At 41.0% G+C, this 17250-nt stretch overlaps 1 protein-coding gene across 2 annotated transcripts in view; it reads left to right on the top strand.

Moving 5' to 3' along the window:
- The first annotated feature begins 10195 nt into the window (after positions 1-10195).
- Positions 10196-17250, top strand: part of LOC119245848 (RNA polymerase II elongation factor ELL2-like) — a 147720-nt gene continuing 140665 nt past the window's right edge. For both annotated transcript variants that reach the window (XR_008551959.1, XM_054695521.1), the window contains exon 1: positions 10196-10300. The gene's annotated coding sequence lies outside the window, so the exon portion shown is untranslated. The remainder of the gene's footprint in view (positions 10301-17250) is intronic.

The following is a 17250-nucleotide window of genomic DNA, read 5'->3' as shown; positions in this document are numbered from 1 at the left end:
GATGTAATAGTTATACCTCAATAAAAAACAATAAAACAATAAAAAGCAATAAAATGGAATTGAAACCCATTTAGAATGAGAAAAAAATGCTTATCAAAATTTGTGGGATGCCACTAAAGCAGTATTTAGTGGGGAAATTTATAGCAGTAAATTATAAAATAATAATCATGTCAAATCAGTTTCTTCAGATTCTACATCAAGAAATTAGATAAAGGAAGAGCACATTAAATTCAAATCATGCAGAAAATAGGAGACAATGAAAATCAAAGTAGAGGCATGATGCCAGAGAAAATGTTGGACTAGGGAATACTGAAAATTTTGTCTTCCATAAAAGCGATGAAAAATTGGCATAAATGGTCTGTATAGGCATTTCTAGAAATCTTGAAATTAGTCAGAAATCTTGAAATTTCCAGAAATCTGAAAAGCATTTATTCAAGGATATGACTAAATCTTGACAAGAACTACAAGTTTAGTGGGTTTTAACTTTGCCCTGTTCCCACCCATTCCCACTCTCCACTCTGCAGTAGTCTTGAAACCCAACAGCCTGCAAACACAATGAAAACTGGCAGTCTGGCAGCCACCAGAGGGGGCAAAATGGTTTTGGAGCTCCTTCAAATGTCCCTTCTCAGAGAATGGCAGATCTTTCCTGACTACACGAGGTTGTATCCTGATCATTGTATCATAAGTTGAAGATATTGCAAGTAAAAAAATGCATTTAGTACATCTTACATAATGTAAATCAATTAAATGAATAGTTATAATCAACAGTACGGCGAGGAAAGCAATATTGCCAGCACTCAAGAAGCTCTATTTGGGGCCTCCCAGGTAGCTCAGCAGGCTGAGTGCAGTGCTGTGAGGCTGTCTGCAGCCTCTGCAGCGCCAGTTCGATTCCCAGCCGGCAAGGGAGATACCCACATGGCGCAGCAGACCTCTCCTGTCTTGCCCACTGCTCCCCTCAGCAGTGTCTTCAGTCTGTCTGCCTGTTCTGCTCCCCGCTGTGTCTCGCCCTCCTGTGCCTCTGGCCTGTACCCCTGTTCTTGTAAGGATAAAATAATCTTACAAAAAAATAAAGCTCTATTTGGCATTCTTGTCAACAGCAATTTCTTCCCTTCTCTCATTATTCTGAATTTTGTGATAATGTTTTGTCTCTCTTCATATTTTCTTATGTGCCTCTGTTAATGCAGAATCCACTTAGTTATGGCTGCTTGGGAACTATCGCTACTCTTGTTCAATATTATGATTGTGGGAATTATTTATAATATTGTATATAGTTATACTTTGTTCATTTTAGTTGCCATATTCCATTATATGTTCCATAATTATTTGATCCATTCTACTACTGAAAGATATTTGACTTGTTTCCAGTTTTTGCTATTATAGCAAAAGCTGCAATGACTATTGATTAACTCAGCATCTATCAATTTTGCACCATTGTAAATTTGAAAAATCGTAAGCTGAATCACTATAAGTCTGGAACATTCTGTATCATGAGCTTATCTGTGTGATGGCTCTCTGGATGACCCCACTAGCAAGTCTGTTTTTATGAGCCCTGATTCAGAACTCTCAGTGAAGTGAGTGAGCCGGTCTTACGTGATAAATCCATTCTAACAATCCAGTATCTCCCAGTCTTTTGATACTTTACAGTACACTAAAGCAATTCTAGCATTTCAATTTAATTAAATGTGGGTCGCATCTTTATCCATGTTTCAGTGAACCAGTCTAACATATTGTTAGAGACCTGTCTAATTCCTAAAACGCTGGATTCAGAATCTCTGCTTACAGGGCCCATATCAATAAATTTAGCCTGATCCAATGTTATGTTCCTTCTTCTACTATCCCATGCCCTCAAAATCCGTTCCTACATATTTTCCCCAGATTTCCAGTTTTGTCAATTGGAACAACCATGTGGCTCTTTTAGTTTATAGTATACTTCCTCATGGATTATACTTTGCAGTGAAGCCTGCTGGGACTTGAGAGGTTAATTGTAAGTTTAGATGCAAAGAAGACTGGTGAGAGTGGGTTCTGAGGAGAATCAGCAGTACCTTGCAAGGCAACTACCTCAGAGGAGGCCATTATAATTTCTTGGACAAAGCAGAGATAACTTCTTCAGGCAGGGGAAAAACACTGCTTCTACTGACAAGAAAACCAGGCAGAATTTAAGGGTTTGGTGTTCCAAGGCTCATTGGGTCTGTCCATATACACTCATCCCACGTCTCTGCACTTGATGGAAAAAAGATATTCCAGTGTTGGAAAATGGATTACTACATGTAAAAGAATGAAATTGGATCCCTATCTTACACTAGTCGCAAAAAAATAGCTGGAAATGAATTAAAGGCTAAAATGTAAGTCTTTACATATCAGACTATAAAGCTAGAAAAAAACAGGGAAAGTTTCTTGACAAGGGTCTTGGCAGTGACTTTTTTAATGTAACACCAGAATTACAAGCAACAAAAACAAAAACTAACATGTAGGACTACATCAAACTAAAAAGTTGCTGTATAGCAAAGGAAAAAATATCAACAGAGTGAAAAGTCATCTTATGGAATGGGAGTAAATATTGTAAACCACATGGGGTTAATTCCCAAAATATATAAGGAGCTCTATGGCAAATAAACATATAATCTGACTAAAAATGGGCAGGGGATCTGAACAGACATCTTCCTCAGGAATAACCAATGGTGGGCCTCCCCAGTGGCGCAGTGAGTTAAGTGCAGCGCTGTGAAGCTGTCCGCAGCCTCTGCAGCATGGGTTCCATTCCTGGCCAGCCAGGGAGATACCCACATGGCACAGCAGACCTCTCCTGTCTTGCCTGCTGCTCCCCTCAGCAGTGTTTTCAATCCGTCTGCCTGTTCTGTTCCCTGCTCTGTCTCTGGTGAATCCTCTCATCCTCTGGTGCCTCTGGTGCCTCTGGCCTGTACCCCAGCTCTTGTATAAATAAATAAATCTTAATAAAAAAGGATAACCAATGGTACACGATAAGATACTTAACATCACTAGCCGTTAGGAAAACGCAAAACCAAGCCTGAGTGAGCTATCATTGCACACCTGTTAATACGGCTGTCATCTAAATGACTAGAGATAACAGTGCTGAGAGGATGTTCCTAAAAGCAAACCCTTGTGCACTCTTAGTGGGAATGTAAATTGTTACATGATTATAGAAAACAGCATGGATAGTGCTCAAAGAATTAAAAATAGAACTACTATATGACCCAGCATTTCCACGTCTGGCGGAACATCTGAAGGAAATGAAATGACTATCTTGAAGAGATTTGTACTCTCATGTTTACTGCAGCATTATTCACGGTATCTAAGATATGGAGACAACCCAAAAGTCCAACAATGGATGAATGGATAAAGATGAAAATGCACATGCACACACACGCACATGCACACGCACACGCGCGCACACACAAAACTTATTCAGTTGTGAGAACGAGGGAATCCTGCCATTTACAGCAACAAGGGTGGATCTGGAGGACATTATGCTTAGCAAAATAAACCAGTAAGCTATACAAAGAGAGATATTGTGTGATCTCACTGATGTGTGGAAGTTAAAAAAGGAAGAGGAATAAAATAAAATGGAAGATGAATTCATGGAAACAGAGTTGAGTGGTTGTTGCCTGGGCCTGGGGGTGGTGGTGGAAGAAATGGAGAGATGTTGGTTGAAGGGTGCAAGCTTCAGTTACAAGCTAAATAAGTTCTGGGATCTCGTGAGCAACATGGTGGCGATAGCAAATAATATTGTACACTTGAGGTCTTCTCCAAGAGTGGATCTGAAGTGCTCTCACCATAAAAAGCTAACTGTGGAGGGGGTGGATGTGTTAACTGACCTGACTGTGGTCATCATTTCAGTATGTGTACATTTATCAAATCATCATGTTGTATATGTTCAGTATATACAATATTATTGGTGAATTTTAACTTAATAAAGTTGGGGGGAGGAACGTGTAGTTTCAAGCAGGGTCTAACATGATAAGGTGTTTCCCTTCGCATTTCTGGTAGACTTCCAGTGAGAATACTAAAGAGCCCCCAACAATTGCAGGCGATGGCTCAGATTTCCTCTCCCTTTTAGGATTTGCAGAAAAATGCAGTCACATGCATTTTATTACCGAATGTGGAAGAAGCGGGGCCTTTTTTTGTTCAGGGGGACGAGAAAGGATGACTTTTCATTGAGTGATCTCCATAATTTTCTCAAAAGTGGGGATAAACAAAATTCATTAAGAACATTCTCTGGATGCCGAACTGTGATATTTTATGCAGAATAAAACCATTAAGTACACTTTGTCTTTTGAGGCATAATGAATGGAAATGAATTTGCACTTTTCGTGAAGGCTTTGTCTTAAAATTTCAATAGGTTTTCATGTGGAATTGTTTTCCCAAGCTACTTTTTGTAATTCTATTTTTGAATATGTATTGTGAAATACTTTAAGCCTATATATGTCATAAAAAATAATAGCTGAAGTAGCCCTTTGGGGACACTCTGTAATATTGGTATTGCTATTTTAGTGCATTCATAATTGAATGGGAGACCAGAAGAGCCTTGTGTTTGAGCTTCTTATTTCACAAAATCTGCTGATATAATGGAATATGTTATGGCCACTCTATTTTGTGCCGCTGTAAAGGCATGTTGTACGGCACCAGTAGGAAAGCTGTCTTCACTTTCTAGGTGTCCATACCTTCAAAAAACAAGCCGGAGGGATCAACAAGGCAAGGGTTCTCTATTCATTTTCATTTCAAGAGGCTTTCTTCCAGGAAAGTCACATTTCCAGCTTGTTTGTGCTTGGCGTGGAAAAAAAGCAGGTTGGATTGGTGATCATAAGACAAGGGTCTAAAATAAGTGTTCTCACTATGATGTCTGAAGCGAATCGCTTTCTCTCATCAGGCAAAAGAAGAAGCTGGATATGAAATGTCCTTCAAGATCACATTCTGTTATAGAATTTAAACAACCTCAGGCAAAATGGAGGGACTACAATAAAAAAATATGGGAAGGGACCCCTATTTTGGATTCAAGTAAACATTTAATACTCCATTCACCATAGAATGATGAAATTTGAGTGGAAAATTAGCGAATTTGATAACTGCAAAATTTAGTGTGAATTGATAATGAAGGTGCAAAATGAGATGTTCAACTGTGCAGACTTGAGGAAATGGTATGATGGATGAGTGTTTCAAGTGCAAAGGTATGGCTGATGATTATCCAAAGCATCCTGCTATTATTCCAATAGCAGCTGCTATTATTAAAATGCAATAATAATGATTCACTGCATTTAACAGAGAATTACAGTTTATGTGTGTCTTTCACATAGAAAGCGGCATTCATTTTCCACCAGAGTAAATTGAAAGCAAAATTAAGAACTATTCAGATCTCACTCGGAGGGGCAGAGTGGAAGTCAAGGCCAAGTGAACAGTGTGTGTTAGTGTAGCAGCCATGGAGATGTTTTGGGTGAAAAAAGAGCAGTTTAAAAACAAACCGAAAGGAATATTTTCCTTAAGGAAACTGTCAATACTTTTCAAGGTCAGTGTTTCCTTCAAGAACTCAACTACCACTTGCATATGTAAGACACCTCAAATTGCTGGTTAAAGAAAAGGAAGCATTTATTCTTCTATATGTTTTCTCAACAGCAAAGATGAGGAGTGATGTTCCTTTTTGGTAGAATACATGATCAAGGAAATGAATCTGATTTTATTAGCAATGCGATGGGAAGAGAGCCTGAAGATTTTTCACTAAATTCTGTTTTGAAACTTGGGAGTGAATAGCCAAAGCGGATTTTTCCATTGGTCAGCAATAAGAGGTTTTTGATACTTGCGTATGTTTCAAAATGTTGTTTACCCAAGCTGAAGGGCAGAATGTTACCTATAAGTTAATTCACAAGGACAGCAAGTTCTGGAATTTCCAACAAGGTCATAAGTAATCTTGTTCTTTCTAAGTAACAATTCATGAAAATAATTGTAATTTTAGAAAAAATTTTGGACAAACTGTTCTTAGTATGAAATAGCCTTGATGCTTATCCTTAATTGAGGCAGGGAAGACATTCAGAGATACTGTTGCGAGTAGAAGATAGTGCCTTGGATTAAAAATTAACAGAACCAGGTACAAAGCCAAGTTCAACCACTTACCAAGCCTTTAAGTCTTTTACTGTAAATAAAGATGCTATTATTAATACCACCCAACTCATAAAAAAGCGATAAGGAACAAATAATGAACACCCACATATATAAAAATGCAATGCTTAACAGTCAAAGACTATAAAAATTACATTCAGAAAAAAAAATTACATTCAGAATGTAATTGTATGACAATTTATTAGCAACCTTTAATTGTATGATAACTATAATGACAAGAGCATTAGGAATACAATGATACAAAGACATTGGATTAAAAAATAATCCAACTTAGCCCTAAGTAGCTAGCAGGTTTAAGGAAGTCTTCTCCCTAAACGGGGCCCATATTCCTTACCTAAAATATGAATGAGTTGAACCAGAACAATAATTTTCAAGTTACATATTCAAAAGTGGCTTCATGAAAAAGCTTATTATTTAACACAGATAAAACCAGGTATGTATTTTCTTAGCAACTACTGTGTCTGCAGACCATGAAAGTCTCCTTCCTTTTGAGTTTTGGTAAGAAAATCACTTCGCAATATAATGGATGTCTTGATCTTGCAGAAATGTAGGCTTGGGGTTTTTCATTGTGAGCTAGGATCAAGATTTCTCCATCTAACGTTGGTCACATATCCGAATGCAGTGTTTTCTCGGGAATTTATAAAGAGAATGAGATGCTGGCATTTTTATTCTGGTTTAAAACCAATACAGCCAATTCCATTTGTTGCTGCACTTGTGATTTAGAACCCAATCTAGAGGCACTAAAATCCTGGAACCACAACTTCATTGCCATGTGACTATGGGCAAATTATTGAACATCTTTGAGCCTCAGTTTCTCCCTCTATAAATTGACTGTAAGATTGTTGAGAGGATTAAATAAGTAATGCATTCACGGCTTCTTGATCCACAGGGGCTGAGAAATTAGTATTCAGCCTTTTGCTTCCCTCCTTGGAGAATAGGAGTGCATTTCATTATTTACTTGATTCTTGATTATGCCTCTTATAATCAACCTTTTCTCCATGCTTATGGGGGAGATGGTATCAAGAATTAATTTATGTGTAGCCTACAAATCCCAATAGGTCTATATTAATGGCCTTCTCAGTAAGAAAACTTATCGAGGGTACTGTCATGTCAAACTTAGCCTGAATTGAGATTTTCTCTTCTTTCACCCATTCTACTTATATTTGAAAGAGGAATGGCAGTACAAGTCAGTGAAAAACGACATCAAACTTAAACCTTGGTAGTGAGAAGGAACTCAAAGGCTTTTAGGAAGTCCACAACTTGGTAAAAAATCAGTCCTTCAGTGTTTGAAGGTATTCCCCATTATGTATTAGATGATCTGCAGTTTATGAATCTCCTTCCTAGACAAGAGTCCCAGTGGGATCTCTCTTTTATGGTCATAAAAATGCATAGGGAAAATGGAAAAGTATTAGAATATTGAATTAAAATATGTTTACTATTCTCAATGTAACACTATACCAATTTGTATTACTTTTTATTCTGTTTCTTAGAGCATAAAAGAATATTATATCTGGGGCAGAAATTCCTATGAAGATTGCAAGGAAATTTGAACTACATTTCCATATATCTACAGTGTCATATGACAAGATGAAAAATGTAAATAATAGAGTTCGTCCTGAGAAAGATAGCCATTAGAATCCATCTTATTTTATTAAGATATATTATTGTCAGTGTGAGCCAGCTTTTATTTTCTCAACATGCTAAATCACTGTGTGACTTTGTGTTGACATGCGATATGGATGCAGCGTCTCTGTGGCACAACCATTTTTTTTCCTTATTTAATTAATATCATCAAGGGTGTTAAAGTCTTATGATTATTGGATCTTTGAGGGCCGAGACTGCAACTTCTTAGTGCTTTGTAAATCCCACTTGAGATGTGAATAGACACTTGGCAATGGCATTTTATATGTCAATAGTAGGACAGCACAGGTGTTTATTTTTTTGGTTTACTTTTATTTACTTATGCATACAAGAACTGGGGTGTAGGTCAGAGGTGCGGGGTGTGAGAGGATTCACCAGAGACAGAGTGGGGAGCAGACCAGGGGGATCTACTGAAACACACTGCTGAGGGGAGCAGCAGGGAGACAGGAGTGGTCTGCTGTGCCATGTGGGTCACCTCCCTGGCTGGGGATCCAACTCGTGCTGCTGTGGCTGCCAATAGCTTGATAGTGTTGAGACTTTCACCCCTGTGCTACCAAGGAGGCCCCCGCTGGTGTTTATTAATACACATGGAGAAAAGATCCTTGTTGCTACACCTGTGACATTTAAAGACCTCTTTCATTCTAAGATAATGGTGTAGGTCATAGAAAAGGAAAACCAATCAGGGAAAAGCAGGATTTGACTAACAACCAAACACTCTAATTTGAAATAATAGGTTGTTTTATTATAAAATAGCTCAGATACACAGAACATTGCAGAAAGTTTTTAAACACCCACATATACAGTGCCCAAAATAAGCAAAACTGCTAATACATTGCATATTTGCTTCAAATATTTTTCTTAGGAAATAAATTATTTCAGATATATTTAATTTTTTTCCTTTTAAAGCCCTTTTTATCCCTTCCTAGAGGCAACCATTCAGCTGAAATTGGTATATATAATTCCAGTGCCTGCTTTTATAATTTTACTGCGCATATAAGTAACTATAATCAATATACAATATTATTCTGTTCAGTTAAAAATATACATAAATGGTGCCCCACTGTTTATATCATTTTGACTTACTTCTATCCCATTATTTAGTGCTTCTAGTTGGCTTGCTTGTCTTTTTTCTTCTTACTTTGACTTTCCCCCTGACTTCCTAGGACTTAGAGTCGCCTTGACCTTCTCAGGTCTATTTTCCCCCTTTCCATACCAATTTGGAGCTATTTCTGTGCCTCGGTAGGTGTCCCATCCTTACATAGGGGAACACACCGGTCACACACCAAAGGAGTGCTTGGGTGGGGGTGGAGGCCGAGGGTGAGGGCTGGGAGGGTTAACCAAAGCAAGGCCTGGTGCCCTGAGGCCCGAGAGGCCTGGCTGCACGGGCGCAGGCCCAGTGGAGGCCCCCAGCGGGAAATGTGGCCTTCAGGGGAACATGGCTGCTGCCACCAGGAAGGCAGAAGAGAGGCGAGCTGACGCTATGGTTCGAGGGCAAGCTGGAGAGCACAGAGCAGGACGGGCGGAGGGAGGACTGGGTCCTGAGGGCGACCGGAAATGCCCAGCATAAGCTTCTCTTTCTGTTCCCTCAACACTTTTGCCGCACGGATTGATTTTCTGAAAAGATTGTGCTTACGCAGAGGCCGGGAGAGCTGTCCTTGCTGCTGGTGCCTGTCCTCCGCGCAGTACGGGCTCGGCGCCTCTCTCTGCCTCTTGCGCCCATGGGTGTCCCCACTCTTAATGAATTTGAGGGCCCGCTAGTCCCTGGAGACTTTGAACAGCACCAAGGCACGCTGCTCGTGGGGGCCCAGGCCGCACCTCTCCTGATCGTGTGCCAGACTCACTTGGGGTGCTGGGTGAAGCGCGCAGATGGGAAGACGTGTATTTCAACTCCAAAACTACCCATAGCTTAGCTCCACGACACCTCAAGCTGATGTCATTCAAACTCCCCCTGTTACAGCTTCCATTCAAAGCAATCTAATATTTTGCCTAGTTTTGCTCTCTCCCAATTTGCCGTGACTGTTATTTTCACCATCATTATTGGTATGATTATTTTATTCCCAATATTTAGTTAAATGGCACAACCGTTTTTTGGCTAATTGCTTTGCTTTTCCCTTGCACGTCTGCCTTATGGACCCGATTTCCTTTCTTCGCATGGACTAGATGTTCATGCCCTCTAGGCGGGGGCGCCCTCTGGCGGGCGCCTGCGGTCACTGCGGCAAGTGGCCCCACGGCCGGTCCGGAGGTGATTCTCAGCGTAGGTCTCTCCTGTCTGAAGGGTGTGGATCTCTGAGTTCCATTTTATCAGGGACACTCTTCTGTTTCACTCCAGGCATCGCAGGGGCGGGGTAGGGACAGGACAGGACACGAAAGCTTGTCCTTGGGCCTCTGAGAATACTTTTTTGTCGTCCCACTTTTGATAAACCTTATGAGACTTTGCAGGAGTTCAGTTCCAGCTCCTTCGCCACCCACAGGCTGAGGCTTCTCCCAAGTTCATGTCCCTCCTACTCACCTGTTCACACCACCTTCTGACTTGGAGGTACAGCTTTGTTTTCTTGCTTGTAGCCTGGGGTGTACACTTTTAAAAAGAAAATGCATTTCTTTCTGTATTTCTATATGTTTGGAGCCAGAAGGGGTGTTTTATGTGCTGGCTTAGTTGATCATAATGCCTGCAAGTTCAATGATGGATTATACGCTGCTCTATAATTCTGTAAAGTATTTCTGCCCTGTGTTTGTTTTTATTCTCTTGTTCTGTTACTATTTTCATCCACTTTTCCTATTTCGTTCTCGTCCTTGCTTAGGTATGCTGATCTCTTTACCTTCCTTGGCTTATTATTTCTCTTTCATGTCTTCTTTAAGCTCAATTCAGATCATTATTTTTGTACATTACAGAAAAATGGAAAGCTGCCATTCTCCTTATTATGCTTTCAGTCCTATTTTAAGCTTTACATTTTCTCCCCTACGCTCTGCAAGTTCTTCATTAGTCACATTTCACCATGTCTCCCGAAGCCCATGGCCGTATCTTGTCACTTGCTGATTTCATTTGCCCCTCAGCTTGCTGTAGTTGGGTAGTTGCCCAGAGACAAACTGTGGGCATTTTTCCTCAAGCTATTCAAGATGGCAAAACGGAGATACCAAATAAAATTGCCATTTTGATGGAAATAATGTTCCTCCTATATATGGCTTCTTTTGCCCAATTTATGAATGAAAAAAAAGGCTTTATTTGGGTAGAAAGACTAAAAAGAAGATATAAACTGTAAATATAAACTAAGCTTATTTTTCTTACTGATTTTTATTGAGGAAACATTGCTTTACAACACTGTATGGGATTTAGGGGTACAAGTTCCCATCTCCTCAGATGCATGTCACCGCACCCACCACCAAAGCCCCCAGAGTCCTCCACCACAGGGCACTGTGCCCCACCCCCCTGTGTACCCCTCCCTCCATCTGGTAGCCTCTGTTCTGCAGTCAGATTTCTAGGGTCTGCTTTGGTTTACTTTGCTCTATTCCTTTGTTTTGTTTTTTAATAGTCCACTTATTTGTGTGTGTTTTTTTTTAAATTTTAAGTGAAATTTCACATATATTCTTAGTTATATTCTTTTTATTAAGGTAACATTGGTTTACAGCACTATATATGATTTAGGGAAATAGGCTCATTCCTCCTCTGATGCATATCCCCTTGCCACTCTACCACCAAAGCACCCACTGTCCTCCACCACAGTCTATGGGGCCCCCTCTTTGTGTCGTAACCTCTCCCTCCCCCCTCTGGTAGCCTCAGTTCTGCAGTGAGTTTTTTTTTTTTTTAAGATTCATTGATTTATACAAGAACTGGGGTACAGGTCAGAAGTGTGGGGGGTGAGAGAATTCACCAGAAACAGAGCAGGGAACAGAATAGGCAGACTGATGAAATACACAGCTGAGGGGAGCAGCGGGCAGGACAGGAGAGGTCTGCCGCGACATGTGGGTCACCTCCCTGGCCGGCAGGGAATCGAACACGCACTGCAGAGGCCGCAGGCAGCTTCACAGCACAGTGCTCAACCTGCCATGCCACAGTGGAGGCCCCCGCAGTGAGATTTTTAGGGTTTGTTTTGGTTTATTTTTGCCTTTCCTTCGTTTTGTGTCTCTCCACTCCACAGAGGAGTGAAATAGGGTGAACCAGTATGAGAACGTTGCCCGTGTCGTGGTAGAGCAGCACGAATCTAGCCCTCACATTCTCACTGTTTCAGCTGAACAATCTTTGAAGAGTTTTGAAAAGTATTAGGTCGCACATTCAGTTTTGCAAACAAATGGGATTCCTCTACCCATGTCCTCTATAGTTCTTTTCCTCCTCTTTGTTTTCATTTTGCTTTTCTAACTCCATGCATATTTTAATTAAAGCGCTGTGTGCACAGAGTTCAAACAAGCAGTTCAAGATCTCCCCAGGCAAATAGCACTGCTCTGCCCACACCTCCCAGTCCTGCTCCTCAGAGGCACCCCGCTTCCCAGCACTTCGCAACCCTTGCGCTGCCGCTTCTGGATTTTACTTCTCTATTTCTAAACAAGAAGCATATGCTTCTGGGACTTGATTCTTTTTTCAACTGTAGACATTAGCTGTTTTCTTCCTGCTAATGAAGGGATCGCTCTCCCCACCCTGGCCTCCGCATGCCACCCTATCAGTGTGTTTGTCTGAGTTGGCCTTTATAACCACTGTTCTAAAACAACCACACACATATCTCTCATGATGTTTTGTTTTGTCTAGAATTAAAAATTGCTTTTATTTTTCACTTGATTACACTTCAATATAAAGTCATTAACTTTTGCCCCAAACTCTCCCTAAGAACTGTGAAATCTTTCTTCAAGCACATCAAAAGTTTGGTTTCTTTCCTCCTGGAGCTGCCTGTTACAGCTGTTCTTCCAGCCTCTGGGCTGCTGCACAGCTGGAGTCCTATTATTTCCATTTACCCCAGACTCTGGAAGCACCTTTCCCATCCTCCTGGATTGGATTTTCTGTGCTTGTTTTCTTGTGCGTGGTCGGTTTGTTCTGAGAGGATTTTCTAGTCGCACCTGCTTAGGGGACAGATATCTGAATTCTCAATGTGCAGGAGAGGGAAAGAGTGATCTTCAAGCCACTGCCGCCACTCAGATGGCATCCCTGCTCCCACACTGCCTCAATGGCAGCAAATCCAGGGGCCCGCCCAGAGTGAAGGTGCGGGAGCTGCAGGAGAGCGTGAGTGCTGACTGCGTGGTTGTGGGGTGAGGACCGCAGTACCCCACCGCGGGGCTATGCCCTTGTGAATGGAGGCCCCTTGGCTTGCACGTTCAGGCATGACGTCATCCTCTGTTCTTTGCTGTTCTTCCTTCCCTCTGGTTGGTCCTTTTCCTTCTTTTTTAACGGTTTAAAGTTCCTTAGGAACACGACGTGCTAGCATGCCAGGCGCTGGCTGGGCTGCGCCGTGGATGCTCGTAGCCTCAGCCCTGGGGGAGGCGCTGTCCCTGAAGACCAGGGTGCCCGGGCCGCACCTTGGGACACCTCGCGGGGGTTGGGGGGCGGCTGTCCCGGGTTGTTACATTTCTGCACGTCTTCTGGCAGCACCATCAGAGCTTTTGTTCTGGACTCTCTTTCCAAGGACTTTTGTGAGAACAGCCTCTGCAGACACAGAAAGGGTCCCCGGCTGGGACAAAGGGCAGATTTGTTCCCTGACAAGAAGAAGAGCTCTTATTTGAAAGAAGGAACGATACTCTCTCTCTGCCTAATGTGGAGGTTGCGCTGCTTTGCCGGCCCCACTGCCTCCTGCGAGGGTTTTCCTGAACTCAGGGCCCCTCGGCTGGGACACGCCCGCTGTGCTCGGGGCGCCTCGGCCCTGGGCGCTTCGTGGACTTCCCCCTTTGTTTTAGTGCCGTTTCCCTGAGCATTCTGGTAGGGGTAGTAACGTCAGGTGCGTTGAATCTACCCATTTTAACCAGCTGTCCCCTTCCCTGGGGAGAATTCCCCTCCGCCAGCCTCCAAACCCAGCGCGGCCGCGAGCCCCGGAAGGCCAGGCCGCAGGGCGCCGTCGCGCACGGCTGTGCTCGGAATGTCAGGGTCACATTATCTCACAGAAATACTGTTGATTAGAAGGAAAAACGTTATCTACGAATGCAACTTTTAAAATCTGTCGAAAGGGCAGTGAGGGTTAAGTAGTTTGAAGTGAAATGAGATTTTTTTCTTTGGCTTTGGCTTTTGTTTCCGTAGCTACCACGGTGAGCATGCGCAGTGGCAGGATGAGCCCCCGCGGGGGGTGGGGGCGGGGCGGGGCGGGGCGGGCGGGGGGGTGGTGTACCTTCACCCAAAGGGGAAGCAGGCCTTCAAGTCCATTGCATGGACCCTGACAAGGTGTCAGCTTTGACAGTTAGGAAGACAGTACACTAGCTAAATTTCTAAAAGGGGAGAGGTTTGACCTTGGACTTCCCTAGATGAAGAGACTACGATGCAAAATGTACCCCATATTTGCTCTGTGACTGTGAGCGCCTCAGTTTAAATTTCTGATTCCCAATTTCTTTGTCGATGAAATTAGATAATTAAACAAGCGATTTGTTTAATTAAACATGGGAATTGCTGTGTGATTAAATGAGATATTATGTGTGAAAAGTATTACTTCTCAAAGTATAGAGATTTATCCCAGGAAATACTTTGATATGCAAGTATTTTGTATTAGGATGTGCATTGAAAAGTTTATAATGGCAAAAAAGTTAAAACAACCGAAATGTAACCATTTATTAGTATAAGTGGTTACACAGACTGTAATCCACTCATACACTACAGTACTATGCCAATGTTAAGAAGAAAGTTAATTATTCTCTCAGGTAGATAACAGAGTGCTTGAAAGTGTAAACCCTACAGAATTCAGCTACGTGGCTTTGCATTCTGTTCAGTCCCTTATTAAATGCATGACTTTGAACAAGTCACTTAACCTCTGTGCCTCAGTTTCCTCTTGTATTAACCATGGACAATAATAATTAATTCATGGGCAAAGCACTTAGAACATTTCTTTATATAGTTCTAGGAGTTCGTCTATCTCTCCTAGATTGTTCAACTTGTCAACTAGTACATGGCACATACCAGCCCCCCCAAAAAATCATTGCATGTCTGCAATTCAAATTTAACTATTCAACTGGGCCACCACGGTCTCATCTGGCAAATCATATCATTTTGACAAAGCTGCAGAGATATGATAAGGTTATAAGAAACACTCAATAGTCCTTCCCCTGTCTCTGAAAGATTCCATTTCAGCTTATTTGAGTAGATGCCAATAATGAAGAAAATGATTTTATGTCATGAATTGAGGATGATATAGCGATGGCACAGTCATCTGCAGCTTTGGGCAGATAAACTTAGATATATTTTGCAATATTTTCCTATTTATTAATTTTAGAACTTTGTCAGAGTACCTACATACTTGCTGGCATAAAAAAGGTTGCTATTCCTTAATGTAATTTATTCCATGAAAATATTAATCGCGTTGTGGGCATTATGCATCTCAAGTAAAACTGTGTTTCTAGAAACACAATACCGATTTAGCAATGCTTAACACCAGAGTCAGGAGAAGGGCAAGGATGTGGAGCGTTTTTTAAAATACAACAATTTTGAATTTTTTATTTCAAGGCATTGGTTTTAACTGTGCTTTGTCTTAAAAAAAAAATAGATGTATTTGACCCCTATTTTGTAATGCATCTTTGAGTCCTTAGAGTATTCCAACCCTCCAAAATAACCTCCTTTCAAAAATGTCAAGAAAAAATACCCAAGGAGTATATATTGATTTTTGATGATTATTTAATGTGAAAGGCCAAAGATTTTTTGCAGCCCAATAACATCTTAATCAAGTTATATCTACATTTTCCCCAAATCAATTTTGTGTCATGTAATATAGCTACGATTAGCTCTCACCCAGCACCTCACCCCTGACTCCTAAAACTACTGACAGAAATGACAGGTCCTATATATCTATACAGAAGTTAGTACCATAGCTACAATTAGGAAGGCAATAGTGTTATCCTTTGTTTGCCGTGAAATCTAGTTCACAAGCATAACGGTAAGGGATTATTCTATAAAAATGCTTTCGCTTTCATAGCATATATGTGTCAAACTTTCTATAAGCAAAAACTTACAGGGGAAACATTCTGCAGTCTACAAAATTCTAGAAAAGCTATATAATATATTCACAGATTAAACTGTTAGCAAGGTTTTGTTATCTTGCAAAAAATATTTTAAAGGGAAAATCTCAATCCAATTGAAGCTCAAAAACATTTAGAAAACACTCAAGACAACCATATTTCCCAAGGAAAGAAAGACATGTTTGAAATAATCTTGACGGCTCTTAGCTATGAGTGACTTGAATGGCAGGATGCAGTGGAAACAATTTTGATTTTTGCATGTAGTATGGTGTCCAGAACTATCCCAAAGAACTTTTTTCAACAAGGGTCCCACCTTGAGCCTAAAATATTGTTACGATAGTAATCATTTGAGTCTGCAGGACCAGTCAGAGACTCACACATGTCAAGGGGTAACACATTCTGCTGTAGCAGCGTTGAAAGCATAACAAGGATGAAATTGTTGCATAGAATTGCAATGTCTATATGACCTCAAGAGGCGACCACACATGTGCCAATGATGATTGCTCTTGTCCCATCCCTTCAAGGAGCTAAGAGCAAATGGTGAACTTAACCTGGATATTTCTGGAGTGCAAATGTAGGAACACTTTCTTGCCAAATATGAGAAAGCAGAAATATGTTGCGGAGGCAGAAGAGGTTTATTGAAATTTTAAATCAGAAAATTCTAAAAATGAGGAAATGATGGATTCAAATATGGTAGTTGTCATGTGGTTGCCTCTTCTCCCTTGGAACACGGGCGTTCCTAGCTGGGTCTCCTTGATTCTGAAGAGGCATGGTCTCTGCCTTTTCCCCACTCCACTCACCATGAATGCTTTTGGAGAGCCAGTCACTATTAAAATGCCTGTTTCCAAGACCTCTCTGTGATGAATGTGATGGAACATTCTTCTTTCAACTCTGTACTAGGAAGGTACTTAGGAAAAGGTGTGGCTCTCTACAACTTTTGAGGCTGTGAGTCTTAGGAGTGAAATAGCTTTGCATAAGGGAGATACATTCTCAGGAGCATATATGTCATATATGGGATTATACTTACTATTTATTTAAAATTCTTTGGCTCTAGCAGTCCCCATAAAATATCCTTGGTACTATTGTTTCTGTGCATCTGTAAATTGGAGATAATGATAACATCTGCTCTCATCAGCTCCGAGCTATGTTAGTTGCCCCTGAGGTTTAGACAAGAAAGAGCTTTAAAACTGTAAAACTACAAGTAAATAGAAGCATTACATATTTGATAATCCAAATTTTCTTTCTGAGAGATCTTTTATACCATCAGCTTTGAAAGCAGCTATGAGTTGTGTTCAGCTTTTCCTTGCTCAGTCTCTATTCTGGAAAAAATTTCATCTCAAATTCATTCATCACATCCTG

This window comes from Talpa occidentalis, unplaced genomic scaffold, assembly GCF_014898055.3.
Source record: "Talpa occidentalis isolate TD23 unplaced genomic scaffold, MPIMG_talOcc4v2.1 talOcc4.15, whole genome shotgun sequence".
NCBI lineage: Eukaryota > Metazoa > Chordata > Mammalia > Eulipotyphla > Talpidae > Talpa > Talpa occidentalis.
Note: the sequence above shows the minus strand (reverse complement) of the source record. Positions and strands in the feature narration are given on the sequence as shown.